The sequence below is a fragment of the Marmota flaviventris genome, chromosome 17, assembly GCF_047511675.1.
Source record: "Marmota flaviventris isolate mMarFla1 chromosome 17, mMarFla1.hap1, whole genome shotgun sequence".
Taxonomy (NCBI): Eukaryota; Metazoa; Chordata; class Mammalia; order Rodentia; family Sciuridae; genus Marmota; species Marmota flaviventris.
The window spans coordinates 51,722,547-51,734,842 of record NC_092514.1 but is presented as its reverse complement, the minus strand read 5'-3'; positions in this window follow the sequence as shown (position 1 = coordinate 51,734,842).

The following is a 12,296-nucleotide window of genomic DNA, read 5'->3' as shown; positions in this document are numbered from 1 at the left end:
ACCCCTCTGTGAGCAGTGCCGGGCCTACCGTGACCCCCTTTCCAGATACTATGGCTTTATAACAAATCACTCCATCATTTAGCGGCTGGGAGGTACTATTTTATTTCACTTGTGGTTTTCTGGATCTGGAATCTTAGGAAACTCTCGGCCAAACAGTTCTCACTTGGGGTCTGTCACTGACTGCTGTCACTCAAAGGCTGGATGCACTAGACAGCGCATGCGCATCGCTTCAGGGGACGCTGGCTATTGGCTGGAATCAGTTGGGCCTGCCACCGAAGTGCTGCGCAGGGCTTCTCTAGTAGAGCAATCTCAAGGGTAATCAGACTTCTCACATAGCCCGCCCCCGCCCCCACCCGAGCCTTCGAGCTATTGTCCCCAGAGAGCCACAGGGGAGCTGCCTGGCCTTGTATGATCCAGGCTTGGAAGTCAGGCAGTGTCGCTTCCACTACATTCTATGGATGACAGGGGAGTTGCTAAGGTCCGGATTGGAAGGGAAGGGGACAGAGACGCCTTCTTTCAATGGGAAGATCGTCAAGAATTTGCAGACATTCTTAAAAACCACCAGAGCCCTGGACACAGGATGGGTGGTTGAACTGATACCAAATTGCTCCCCAGTGACCCCATCCCCCACCCCGTGAATACCTAGTTCTTCCTTTCTGCCTCTTTCTTCAGCATTGCTGCTGTGACCCCAGCATTTTTTTTTTTTTTTTTTTTTTTGGACTGGCAAGGGGTGGGGGGAGTGGCCTGGGGGTGAAAGAAGCCAACTAACAAAGCACAGCCTTTGTTTCCTGCTGATGTGCTGGGACAACTCCTGTCCGGTCCTTATCCAGATAGGCCTCTAAGATCCTCCCCACCCGCCACCTGCTGCTCTAACTTTAGGTACCTGCCTAATTCCTACTCACCTCTGAAAAGGTACCAGGAAGCAAAGTCCAGCCTCAGGCTACGAAACTGCAGGCCGCCCACCTTCTTTACCTTTGAGGGTTTGCATCTCACAGATGCAAGCACACACAGTACATTCAAATATGTGGTCCAGAAATGCGCAGAGCACAACATGAAATTTCCGGTGACATTCCTTTACACCTTGCCTCCCTCCAGAGGTGACAGACACCTTCACCAGATGGATAGCCCCTTTCTACGCATCTCCTCTCAGGTACATTGCAGATGGGGAAAGAGAGAGCTTTCCTGGGGAGGCGCGTATTGTTTTTTCTTTTCCCATAAGTGAGATCACACTATTCACACCATCCTGTAACTTGCTCCACTTAAGGTATATTTCCACCCTCCAGTCCCCCTTCCCGTTTGCTGCTCTATAGCACTGCCATAGCATGAATGCTCCCATGGTTCATTTGACCACTCTTTACACTGCCAAACATTTTGGTGGCTCCCAACGTTGTATTATTTCGTACAATCCCTCAAGGGACATCCTCGGGCGGTGTTCTGCGCTCCACGGAATTGCAGCGCGGGAGGAGACTATTCCTGTGCAATGGAGAACCTCATCCGAGCAAGACGAGTTCAAATCCTGACTGCAAATTGCAAACTGTGTGGCCTGGGCCAACTCTTTTGAGCTCTACGAGCTGCTTTGTCGAGCAGGGCTAACAATAGCCCTGCTTAACAGCCCCGGGGCGGCTGACGTGCTGGGCGCCCGCAGGCAAGACCCGCCCCGGGCCCTCCCGCCCCGCGCAGAGGCCGGAGGGCCGGACTGGCTCGCAGAGGCCGCTTATCAGACCCCGGGCTGGCGCCGCTTACGTAACTGGGCCGCTAAAGCTGTTTTACTTGTCGATGGAACCCAAATTAAAAGAGGAAATTATTCTCCTGATGCTCAACTCGCCTAATCCCCATCTGTCTCTCCGCTGGTCCCCCGCGCTCGCATCGAAAGGTCTTGAACGCGTTCCAGATTTCTAATTTCGTTTGCTTATGCAACCAAAAATATTATGGCCGCGTTTCCTGGGGGTGATGAAGTCTATATTCTGGGCTCCAGGCACACTAAAAACGGCAGCGCCGGGGCCCCGCGCTGCTCGCGCGCGTACCACGAGCCGGCTTTTTTTGGTTCCTCCCTGGCGCGGGCAGCTCAGCAGCCGCGGGGGCGCAGGCGGGGCGGCGGCCGGCCAGGGCCTTGGACGGCTCCAGGGAGCGCAGGCCTCCGAGCCCAGAGGCACGAGGGGAGCGAACAAGGACTGGCCTGGGGCGCCCCCAAAACGTGGGGGACGTTCTAGTCTCAGCCCATTCTCTCATATCCTCAACGTCCTCCTTGGTCTTTTCTTTTCCGGTTGATTCCTGGGGGTGCCATGCACAGGAATCCATCTTTCAAGCATAGCCCCCCCCCCCCCCAGAGATCTGCAGAGAGATGTTATTACACCTCTGGGCATTCAGGAATAGCAAAAAAAAAAAAAAAAAAAAAAAAAAATTGGAAACAACACGTCTGTCAACCGGGGAGTCATCAAATTGAGGAGAACATCGACATTCTGGAATACTGCGTTAGCTGATTTTTTTTAACAATGGGGGTAGATCAAGATGTAGTGATGTGGATTAGATTGTTTAAAAAATTCTATTTAAAAAAGCAAGCCACAGAAATATATATACAGGATACGGTTTTACTTGTGTTTTTTGTTTTATAAATCTGTAAACGTGGAAATGGAAGGATACATCAAACTGTTAATATGTTAGTTCTAGGATCCCCACCCCAGAAGGGATCCCAAGGGGTGGGGGGTGAGGGTAAAAGACGTTTGTTACTCTGCTTTTGTATGATTTGAATCGTACAAAGAGACTGTATTATTTGCATAATTTCAAAGATTTTTTTCTTTAATGTTATGGGAAAAGAGGAAGCAGAGAGCTCCCCTAACTACCTTATTCTCTAGAAGCAGTGGTCAGATCTGGAGTGGAACCTGCAGGAAAGCACCTGCTATTCTCACAACCTCCACCCCCTACTAGGGCTTCAGGATGTCTGAGCCCCAGGAGGCTGCAGAAGCTGAAGTAGGAATCGCAGGGCAAAGGCTTAGGGGCAGAATCTCTAGCCTGGGTGGGGTGGGGTTGTCACTCAAATGGCTCAATCTCCTGCAGCTCAGGGTCTTGGAAGGAGGTTCCTTCCAAGCTCTATGCATCAGGTGTGTCTGCCCTGACTGGCCAGGGCCAGTGAGAGGAGCTGCCATGCCACCCAGCCCCCATCGGAGGGTAGGAGCTAGTGTGAGGCCTCGGGCACTTTGGAGAAGGGCTCCTGACCTGCTGCATGGGCTCCCTGCAGGCCCCGGATAGAGCAAGTCATTTGGGCTTCCCAAACCACAGGACTCCCAACTCCAGAGGTGCTCAGCCTGTGTGCACAGCCCCAAGAGACCAGACATTGGGAAGCACCTACACAATTGCCAGAGAAGCAGCAAGAAGGCCACTTGTCACAGTGGGGCCACCTCCCACTGCACACTGCAGACTTTCCCATGTGTCATGGAGGAACCCTGATTCCATCAAGGTGTTATCATTTCAGATCAGGTTCCGACATCAAATAATTGCAGGAAATCCTGTGTTGAGCTAATACAACCGGGCTTCTTTACTTCAGGACTTCTTGGGACCTTTAGCATGCTTGGGTACATGGTGTCTCTCTGTGGAGCGGCAGCTGCAGCTTTACCAAAAATACATTGACTCAGGAGCTCTTTGCTTCCCCAGCATCTCCAGGGGATAGGGAGCTGCAAAACAATGAGCTAGTGGAGGCGGGACTCAGGCACAGAGGGGGAGGACTGTCAGAGGCACAGTCTGAGGAAACTTAAGATGAGAATGAGTAGAAAAAGGTGTGAGAAAAGTTGAGGCCAGCTCACCTGGGAAACGGAAACACGGAGCAGTCCTTCGAATAGGACCTGTGGGGGCTGGGGAGTCCCAGCTGCCAGAGCAGGTGTATGGGGCTAAGGTTCATCTCCTTTCTGAGAGCTGGACTCGGGGCACATACCTGAGGACACACACCTGCACGCACGAGCTCACAGGCATGTACTCAGCAGAACACACACAAGCACAACCGTAAGAGCACCCACACAGCTCCTCCAGGAACCCTCGGGTGCAAGCCGCTCACCCCACAGAAACAGAAGAGCGCATCCATGCACGCACCCACATCCAACCCACACTAGCCACGTGCCCAGGCTGACTTGCCCCCCAGGACTCAAAACACATTGACACACACTGAGGCACACGCATCTGCACACACAAGCATAAGCAGGCACACACACACACAGCACGCCCAGGAAAACACACACACACACACACACACAGCTTCCATCAGGTGACTGCAGATGCAGGCGCACTGGAGTACGCGCTGTCCTCACATGCACAGTGTGTCCAAGGCCATAACAGTCTCCCCGCCCAGGGGCCTGGGGTGGGCGTGCAATGGTGGAGTGGCATGCAGAGGAGAGCTGAAGGACTCCTAAGGCATGGAGTGGTTCACAGAAGGCATATGTCCTTCGAGTATTTTTATCTTTAGCACTCCTATGTCTAGCAGAGTCTGGGTGGCTCTGTGTTGCTACCAGGAAGGAGGACAAGCAGTTGGATTTGAAAGCAGATGGCCTCCAAGTGCCAAGGACTCCCCCTACCCCACGAACCCCACAGCATTCCCTCCTCCAACATATCAGGTCCCGAGGCTTGCCCAGGCCACCTATTTTCCCACCATTCCAGCAAAACAGCTGCAGGGCGGGGGTGGGGGGTGGGGGGTGGTGGAGCCTAGTGGTAGAGTGCTTGGCAGGCCTGCCCAGGACCCCGGGGTCCACCCCCAGCTCTGCAAAACAAACAACACAACCAAGACAGATTAATCAGCCCCAACTCGGGACTTTGGAGAGAGGGTCTGTTACCCGCCTCTCAGGAGCTCAGCTCTCCAGAGCCCCTTGGGCCAGGATCCCCTGGGCTGTGGCCAACTGTGTGGGAGGTCTCTCCCTTGCTGCCCCAGATGCTTGCACACCCCGTGTTTTCCCCTATGCCTGGGCTGACAGAAGGTCTGGGCATGTGTGCTGGCCCTCTGGCTGGTCGAGGACAAGCTGGTGGATTTCGAAATCTATTTAATCCTTGGTTTCTGACGCAGCCGGTTCACCACCAGGCAGGATCTAGTGCCCACGGATCTGATGTCAGAGGGCAGGAGTACCCTGGCCCTGGTGTCACTCCAACCCTCCTGCCCATGTGGCAGTGTGGCAGAGCCAGCAGAGAGCCCCCACCATCTTTGCCTCTGTAATCACAACCAGTTGCTGGGCCTGCGAACACCAGCATGGTCTAGAAAATGATGTTGTAAAAGAATAACAAGGGAAAATAATTAGGAGCTATTAGGTGAAGAGAACAGATAAGCAGAACACCGTATGTGTGTTTGTTTTAAAACAATAATAAATGTATTTAAGCAGAGGCGAAACTGGAAAAACTAACAATGGCTATCTTTGGAAATTTATCATTCAACAAATATATTTTTGGAGCACCTGCTACCTATTCGTCAGACTATTCTAAGTGCTGGAGATATAGCAGTCCAAGAAACAAAAAGCTTTCGGGAAGCTTGAGTTCTAGCTAACCTCTGCCATGGAGCTGCTCCCTTGGTCCCAGGAGCTTATATTCCAGGGAGTTAACATGTAAGAAAATACACAAATTCAATATATAGTATGTTAAGTGGTGATACAATGAGAAAAAGCAGGGCACAGGGGATATTGTTGGTTGAGGGAGATGTCATTTATTTATGTTTTGGTGCTGACGATTGAACTCAGGGGTGCTTGGCCACTGAACTACATGGTCAGCCTTTTTTAATTTTTTATTTTTATTGTGAGACAGGGTTCTCACTAACTTGCCAAGGCTGTCCTCAAATTTGTAATCCTCCTGCCCCAGCCTCCCAGGTTGCTGGGATTACTGGTATGCACCACTGCATACCAGTAATTTTTTTTAAAGTAAAATGTATTTTTAGGGCAGTTTTAGTTTTGCAGGAAAGTTAAGAACACTGTACCTTGACTTCCCCCTAACCCCTCCTCCTGCACCCAGTTTTCCTATTATTGCCCTCTGACCTTAGTGGTGTACATTTGTTGTGGTGACCCAAACAACATGGACCCATTCTTATTAACGGACATCTAGTTCTTTTAGACTTTCTGGGTCCAGCTAACTCCCTTTTCTGTTCCAGGACGCCCTCCAGGATATCACATTCCATTTCATGGTTTTCTCTGGTGGCTCCCTTTGGCTGTGACGGTTCTCTGACTTTCCTTTTGATGACCCTGACAGTTTTGAGGGGTGCTGGTTAGCTATACGTGTGATGCAATTTGCCTCATGCTTTCTTAGGATTTTGCTGGGGCTCTGGGTTTGGGGAGCCAGGTCACCATTTCCACCTTACCAAGGGTCTACACTACCAACCGGAGTGACGTTGACCTTGAACACCTGGCTGAGGTAAGCTTCTGCCACTTGTCTCCACACAGGGTCACTTTCCCCTCCACCCTGCACTTTCTGGAGGGAAGTCACCAGGTGCGGCTGCGCTGTGTCAGGGCTGGGAGTCCTACGCCTCTTTCCCATCCCCCAGTTTGGGTAAAGTATCTGCAAAAATCCTTAGAAATTCTTCCACCTGGAAGCTTTGTCTCTTCTCCCCCATTTGTTTATTCAATCACTTATTTATAATAGACTCCTGAATATCTGCTTTACATTTGGGTTAACATCCAATATTTATGTTGTTGCTGAATTGTTCTAGCTTGTGGCCGGGTGACTCCTATGCTCCCCTCATGTACCCTTGTTGATGTGTGTGTGTGTGTGTGTGCTTTTAATATATATGTATATATTTAGTTGTCAGTGGATCTTTTTTTCTTTTTAATTTTATTTATTTATTTATATTGGTGCTGAGGATCAACCCAAGGCTTCACACATGCCAGGTGAGTGCTCTACCACTGAGCCATAACTCCAGCCTGATGTGGTCCTTTTTTGTCTCTCTCTCTTTTTTGGGGCGTGGGTATAGAGGGGCACTTGACCACTGAGCCACATCCCCAGCCCTATTTTGTATTTTATTTAGAGACAGGGTCTCATCTAGTTGCTTAGTGCCTCGCCATTGCTGAGGCTGGCTTTGAACTCCTGATCCTCCTGCCTCAGCCTCTGGAGCTGCTGGGATTACCACAGAGCACCCCCATCCCCACCATGTGGTTCTTTTTAAAAAGCCCTTCCTGACTTTCTGGCATTCCAGGATGCTTCAGGATCGTCTGGTGTATTTCTTTCTTTCTTCAGGTTTTTTTTTTTTTTTTAGTTGTAGACAGACACAATTTATTCATTTTTATGTGGTGCTGAGGATCGGACCCAGTGCCTGACACAAGCCAGGCAAATGATCCACCAACTGAGCTACAACGCCAGTCCTCAGCTAGTGTATTTTTTTCTCCACTAGGGCAGGGAGGAGGCCTGGAGAGCCCCTGGCCCCAAAGCCCGCCAAGTGGAGCAGGGGCTACATGAGGGCATTGAAGAACCCTGGGCTTTGCTTTCAGGATTTCCCATGAGCCTCTGGGGCTCAGGGATGGACATGCCCCAGGTGGAGACTGGGCTTTCCCACCAGGGGAGGCGGGCGCTCCAGGGTGGGTCCTGGGAGCCACATCTACCTTCTCCTTAGCTCCCAGCCTCTGGGCCCTGGCCACAGTCATCAGGGCTGCTGCCTGTCCTCAAGGGCAGCATCTCTGGCCTGCGGGAGGTGACAGCATGAAGTCACTGGACTCCTGAAATAGAAGAGATGGGGCAGGGGAGGCCGGGCAGAGGGGTGAGGGAGAGGAGGAGTGAGAAGGGAAAGGCAGAGGGAGGGGAGGACAGGGAATGGGAGATAAGAAGAGGGAGGACACAGGCAGAGGGGAGACACCCAGAGATCAGGGGAGATAAGAGGACATGAATGGGCAACCAGCAACCATCAACCAGGCCCTGCTTCCTCTCACAGGCCACATCTAGTCCATCCACAAATGCTCTGGATGCCACCTTCACAATCTGCATAAAGTGAGACCACCTCCTACCACACTGACGGTCAGGCCTCTACTTTTCCCCTGACTTGAGCCCCCCACCCACCACTCCACCCAAGTGTGTTCTCAGAGCACACAGAATGATCCTTCCGTAACAAAAACAAGATCAGGCCTTGCCTTCTTAAACCCTCACAATGGCCCTGCTAGGTCTTCCCTCTGTTCTCCAGTCCGCACTGCAGTCCTCACACACTGGCTTCTCTGACACATGTGCATCTGCCTCAGGGTCTTTGCACTTGCTGTGCCCTTTACTTGGATAGTTCCCCTCCTCCCCTGCCCCAAGAGCTTTATTCCTTCACTTCCTCTAGGCCTCAGCTAAGAAGTGCCCTCCTCAGAGAGGCCTTTCCTGACCACCCTATCTGAAATAGACTCCCCTCCCCCACTGTCATGCTGACCCTGACTCTCACAACTGCCCTAACTTATCAGGTGCCAGTCTCTGAAGGTCTCTGGCCCTGCTCTTGTCACTATGGGCCAAATTCCACAGGGATCCAGAATGATCTTGCTAGAAGCGGACTGGTCAGCTCACTCCTAGGTTTAACCCCCTTCAGTGGCCTCAGGATGAAGTCCAAAGTCCAGCCCACTAGGGCCTCACAACCAGGCTCCCCTCCTCCTGAGAGCTGCCCTGGGGACCAGCCCCTTACTGCTGCCTGCCTGGGGGACCACAGCCCAGCCTGCTCCTCCTTGCTCCAGCCCTCTCCTGGCTTGACTGCAGTGGACTGTGCTGTGGCTTCAAGTCTTCCTGCTCTGAGTTCTTGGGCACAGCCTCGCTGGACAAGGCCTGGCTGGCAAGCTCTCTGGACGGTTTGGCTCTCTGGCCTCAGCTTGGATGCAGATGGGGGCAGCCCTGGTGGGTGAGGGGCGGCTGATGGAGGCCACAGAAGGTGCAGAGGCCCTGGTCTCTCCCTGGGTGATGCCACTGCTGACCTGGCCTAGGCCCCAGGCAGCCTGAAGGAGGAACTGGGTCTCTTGCCCAGGGTTTGACACATAAGAGCCTCTGAGAAAACATCCATTGGCTGGTGGGATGGTTGACTAGAAATAGTAGTAATGGGTGCTCTTTATTTTATTTATTTTTTCAGCCCTGGGGATTGAACCCAGGGGTGCTCTACCACTGAGCCACATAGCCAGTGTTTTTTATTTTTTACTTTGAGGCAGGTTCTCACTATGTTGCCAAGGCTGGCCCCCAACTTGAGATCCCCTCCAGCCTCAGTTCAGGCTAGAATTGCAGTGTGTGCACCACCATGTCTCTTTTCTTTCTTTTTTACAATTCCATCTTTTCCCATTTTTTTAAAAAAAAAACAGTGGTGTTCTTGTCATTTTTTAAGAATGAAAAATAAATTAACCTTGAAATTTCACTTTTGCTGAAATGTTCAATTAAAAAGTAACACTTTCTGGATCTTCAAAGCTGAGCAGACACACACCTGTCCTCCACAAGCCCCCAGGAGGCAGTGTGCCCAGAGGCGCTCTTCAGGACAGCCAGGAGCTGGAACCTGCCCCAGTGTCCATCAACAGCAAAATGGGTGAATAAATGGTGAGAGAGTCACACAAGGGCAAGCTCCCAGCAGGATGAGCGGCCCCTGACTCCCGAGAGAGGAGCGGAACCTCAGGAACACAACCCTGAGCAAGAGAAACCAGACACCAAAGGGCACGGACTGTGTGCGCCCTGGATGCACGCTCAGAAGCAGGCCAGAGCCGGGGAGGTTGGGAGTCAGCAGAGGCCTTATCTTTGGGGGTGCTCAGTGGGAGGGGCCTTGTGGGCCTTCTGGGGCCTGGAGGGGCTGTTTTCTGATCTGGGCGTTGGCCGGGTATGTTCTGCTAGTGCAAAGTGACCCAGCTGAACACTTTTGTATACTGTTCAGTGTGTGTACTTAACTCCAGGGGGAGGGGGAAATAGAGTTTAAAAAATAAATGGCACACTCTCTCCAAAGGGAGGTGGGAGAGGTGCCAGCCTCCCCAGATGCCCCCAGTAATCATTCCCCTCCCCAAGCCTCTAAGACCCCTGAAGCCCCGGTCTAGGGGATCTGTTTCCATACAGCAGAGAATGCCTGGGGCTCTGGACTCAACCCCACCATCATAGTTTGGGTTCAGTTTGGGCTCTAGAAGCGGGGCCGGGTGTGGCTGTGGGCTGGCCCTCCCTGGCTGGGTCCCTTTGGCCTGCCTGCCATCATCCATGAGCAGGATAGGGATTGAGGGACGCCGGAGTGGAGCGAGCAGGCCGCCTGGGTCCCTGGGTCCTGCAGCCTCCTTTCACCTTATGGTGGCAGCGAGGAGGGCCTGGGGTGGTGGTGGTGGTGGTGGTGGTGTGCAGGGGTGGCGAAGGTGGGACTTCAGTGACTCCTCCCCACCTACTCCCCCCAGCAGAGGACAGGAAAGCCCAGGGGCCTGGTCTGACCTTGCGCGCCACCCCCAAAGGTCACCGCGCTGCGGCTGTCTCGGGGTTCAGGTTCCTGCAGGCCGGCTGGGGAGGGCAGTAATCAATCCGTGCCCGCGGGCCGGCGAGGGGCGCCGATCCAGCGAGTGGCTCTCAGCAGCCGCCAGGAGCGGTTATTTATAACCGCGGGTCGCGTTACCTCCTGACCTTCAGCGGGGCCCAGCGATCCGCAGCGATTAGCATCTCTCCCCGCCGCCCACTGCGAACAAACACCCCTCTGTGTGCCCTCCCTGGCCGGGCCTCCCGGGAGGGCCCTGCAGGAAGCAGGATGTTGACCGGAGTCTGTGCCCAGTGGCTCCTTGGGCGGGTGGACCCAGCCACGTGTGAGTGGGGGAGGTGGGGTGTGGTTGGGGGGAAGGTGCAAGAAGTACTCTGTTCCCTTGCTTCCCAGGTTGCAAATGTTCTGGTCTATTCTGGGTGGCAGTTATATTTATAATATAGGACTCCCTAGCCTGGGTCTGCCCAAGAGGGTGCCCTCTCCCAAGCCAGTGGGAAAGAGGCTGCCGTGGTGGCCAGAGCACTTGCACAGGGGTGGTGCTGGAACCACAGCACTCTGCATTCTCCCAAGAAGCACCTCCCCATTCCTAGGTGCAGCTGGTGCCTAGAGGGAGAAGTGACTGGAACAGGGTCACACAGCCATCTGCAGCAGACTCCCAGCTCCTGGTTGAGGGCCTTTCCCACTAGATCTGGGAGCTCAGTTACAGTCTGGAGGAGGCTTGTAAGGGAGGCTGGGGTGGGGAGACTGGCCTGTTCATTCATTGAACACACTGTTGGGTGGCAGCCCTGCTCCAGGGAAACCCCTCACCAGCCTGGGGAGTTGATGGTCTAAGGAAGACTCCAGCCCTGGAGCCACATGCCAGGCAGTTGCCAAGGGTCTTGATGTGTGAGATCCAGGGAGGGAGCCTGAGGCAGGCAAGGCCAGGTGGAGTGACTGGGGGAGTAGGCCTTGGGCTGAGTAGTCACTGAAGAAGCCTGTTGGTCACCATCAAGCTGTGAAGGCTTTGGCTGTGCTGTGGGGCCTCCCCTGTCAGCTTCAGTTGACCTTGCACCCAGGACAGAGGGTGAGCCCAGCCTCACCCTGGGAAATCACTCTGTAGGAAGCCTGGGGTGGGGCCAGCTGAGGGGCTCCTTGCAGTGAGACAGGGGACAGTGAGGAGGCGGGAGTCTCCATGCTGTCACTCCCTCTGGCACTTTGAAGCACTTGGAAAAACTGATGGTGTGGCTTGACTAACCCTTGCCCTCTCAGGAGGCCTTGGTTTCCACAAATGAGCAATGAGGAGCTTCACTGAGGAGCCATTTCAGCCCTGGCTGCCTGTGTGGGGGACTCTATGTGGGGGAGCAGAGACTGTGGGGAGCGTGTGGAGAGGGGGGTGTAGGTCCCGGTAGGTAATGTAGGGGTGTTGTGGAAGTTGTGGGAGTATCCTTTGGGGGTGGGCTGGGGTTGAGGCAGGCAGAAGGCCTGGAAGGGCCTCTCCCTCACTCTGCAAACCCTCTGCCCACATGGTCAGCTTGTGGCTTGTGGGCCCTGACCAGTCAATGAACTCAGGGTCTGGAAGTGTCAGCGGCTTTTCCGACCTTTTTGCCAAATGGGATGTCAGCATGGGGGTGGGAGGGGGCAGGGGGATGCCAGCTGGGCAAGGTGGCAATGACCTCATGATAACTGGCCAGGGGAGGAGGGGCAGCCACAGCCTGACTGGGCCGAGAGATCTGCCCCATTGGCCGCTGGTCAGGGCAGAGGCCAGGGCTCCACTCCAGGTGGGGGAGACAGAGTGGTCACAGGTGCGGGCTTTCTCAGGACTGTTGGTTCCTTTTGTGGGGACTCCCTGGAGGGTAGGCAGAGCACCTTGTTTTGACCCAGCATCTTGCAAGGGCTTTCACCTGTGATCTCAGATAAACTCACAGCAAATTTTACCTCCTGT